The 2,935-nt window shown below is 37.8% G+C and overlaps 1 long non-coding RNA gene across 1 annotated transcript; it reads left to right on the forward strand.

Annotated features, from left to right (window-relative positions):
- Positions 1 to 843: 843 nt before the first annotated feature.
- On the forward strand, positions 844 to 2,324 carry LOC136180535 (uncharacterized). The gene is made up of 2 exons (XR_010667156.1): positions 844 to 1,238; positions 1,845 to 2,324. It is a non-coding gene; the product is annotated as an uncharacterized lncRNA (long non-coding RNA).
- Positions 2,325 to 2,935: the final 611 nt, after the last annotated feature.

Here is a 2,935-nt window from a genome sequence, read left to right on the forward strand (position 1 = left end):
AAGCTCAAGTTTATTGTGTTGACCCTTTCCTACATGTGTCAGTAACTGTCACTGACTGAGACTCTTTTCTGTGAAAATTGACTAGCAGCCATCTAATCAAGTCAGAGGTTCAGCATGGGGTTGGGAAGTTTTTAAAGGGGACATATTGTGAAGAAAAAAAATCCACTTGGAAAATTGTATAGCTCATGGCCACGAAAAATAATAATTTGTGGCCTCAAAATAATAATATTAATAATAATAACTTTATTTATAAAGCACTTATTTAAACAAGCTTACAAAGTGCTTTACAGAATGCATGCAATCAAACAAACACCCTGTGCATTTAAGTCATACACGTAGAAGAAGACGTTTAGGTACAATGGGTGGGGAGTTGACACACCCTGGGAGACCTGCAGCTTCTGTGTTCTGCAAAGTAAAACCAGTGTTTTTGTCAGTGGAGCCTTGTGGCTTTGAAAAGAGCAATTTAGTACCTTTTTTTTTGACTGCTTGTAAAAAAATGTCTCTCATTTGCAAATTGATAGAAAAGATCCCTTGAGTGATGCACACATTGAACAACAATCTGCACCTGCACATAAACGTCTGTCAGAAGCAACAGAAGAGATTTCTATGGACACTCGTTCATTTATCAGGTGCATTTGTCTGCAAGGAAAACAATTCTGCCATTTTTGCTGCTTCCAGCTGAAGTATTGTCTATAGTGTTACATGTGTGCATGTTACATTTACTTACTAATACTTTTTTTTTTTTGGTACATTGTTATCTGCTCAATGCTGCTCCGTGTCTGTCCTGCATGAGAGACATTTTTTTATATTAACCAAATGCTGCTTTATGTGTATCCTGCATGGTTTATGTATTTTCTCCTGTGGCTGCTCACCTGTCTGCTTAATTACTGTCATGATATTTCTATTTTTGTAGCTTTTAGTAATGTTTGAATTTGGTTTTTTTAGGGCGCCTTCTATAAAATCTGGCCAGGGACAACCATAGACTGTAAATATTACTGGACGAACCCTGACCCGTCTGTGACATAGGCAGAAAATGAGTCCAATCGACGGCCGCATCCATATTGGATTTGCAGTTTCAACCTAACTTCGGATCAACCTAACGACAGCAGTAAGGCGGGACCGGCGGGACTTAACTCCGCCCATTCAGCTCAACGTTAGCAGTCCACTTCACAGCATAGCTAACAGCTAGGCTGCTATCATCAACTATTCCTGCTCATCCTGAGAAAACTCTACAAACAGTAAGTTAACATTTAACTTTTCTACAACACAGTTAAAACGAATTATATTCAACCCAAATATTTAATTAAAGTCTTAAAACTACACTTTGTTAAATATACAACTATGGTTATTAGTTATTTGTCAGAGCAGTTAGACTTTGTCAGTGTTAGCAGAGCAATACATTAACAAAGTTTTATCCATAAACTGTAAATAAATATGAGACATCCAGAAGAAATCAATATTACAAAGCATACAGTTCATGTTACTGTTCTGACAAAAAGAGGAATGTCTGTGTCTTATATTTACTGATGTCAACAGCGATGAGGTGAACATGACAATTGAAAAATAATTATTTAGTATTTATTATAAGACATTTGTTTTCTATTGAACCCCGTGAAGTCATGGAGTCTGTGGACAGTGTCAGCTTCACACCAAAAACTTTAAGTATTAGAAAAAATATTGTTTAAGACTGGCATCAATTATTATGAGTTGCAGCTACCTTGTTCAATATTATTCCTGCAGATGTGGCTCATAACAAAAAAACAGCCTGAGCTGTCACATGTAGTTAACTGTACATTTTGTCTTGTCTGAGGCATTAATTGAACACCTTTGTATTTCTCCTATAGACACAGTGTGGATTATTGGTGACTGGTCCGTCGAGGTGCCCAGAGAGCTGCAGAGACAGAGGAAGAAACCTGAGCCTCAACAACATCTGTATTTGTTGGTTCTTCTGGGGTGGACTTCAGTTGCTTCTCTTCAACAGCTCGCTGTGAGGGAGGTCTCCCCCGGATGGCCTGAGTGATGTCACCCACAGGCTGAGAGCTGAGACGGGTTTTAAACCTCCTGACAAACCGCTACACCGCGCCCACCTGTCAAGCTGGTCAGCTACACGCCTTATTGTGAATAACTCTTATCCTTCATCAAATCAAAACTGATGAGTCATCAAAACATTCACCCCCCGTACAGTGTGTGTCCATCCAGACATGAGCTAATCACACCTATTTGTTTGTTTTGTACCAAGCTGTAAACATGTTCATCTCTGCTGTAAAAACAGACTTTTTTTAATGTTGTTTTTCAGATTAAATAAATATTTCTATATAAATGCACTCCTTTATGTCTACTTATGAGTATATATTTCAGATTTTAAAATGACAAGACTAAAATGTGCATTAATGCTCAACTCAATAGCTAAGGGAAGGAAGTCTACTTTTACACAACTTCTTATTCTTTCAACATTTTTTTTTACCAAATACTAATGCAGTTCATTTCTGAAAGTGGGATGGAACAGAGTCATTGCAAAAATATGACCTTAAACACAGCCCCATTCTTAAATCAAGATACATGGAGAGTAAATAAGATCAATAACTTGTGAATAAAAACACAGTTAAAAATGATTTAGAAATGTAGTCTTCACAGATCAATATCACATAATATCAACTTCTCCCATCTAAACTGGACAAAGGGTTTTAAAATGGGAAGAAAATGGTTTGATTGCAAGTTGTTTGGAGGAGATCTAGTTTTATTTGAACAGCATGAATACAGTCTTCTAAGGTGCAAACCCTCCTCCTCCTCCTGAAGCTTGTGGAGCTCCTTCATGTACTGCTGTCTTATCTGCTGGCCATCTTCTCTCAGCAGAACTTCAACTGTTGAAAAGTCATTCTGAAGAAGCTCGAGCATGTGACATGGATCCAGGAGAACATGGACTTTTAGTGAGGGG

This window comes from Labrus bergylta, chromosome 11, assembly GCF_963930695.1.
Source record: "Labrus bergylta chromosome 11, fLabBer1.1, whole genome shotgun sequence".
NCBI classification, from domain to species: domain Eukaryota; kingdom Metazoa; phylum Chordata; class Actinopteri; order Labriformes; family Labridae; genus Labrus; species Labrus bergylta.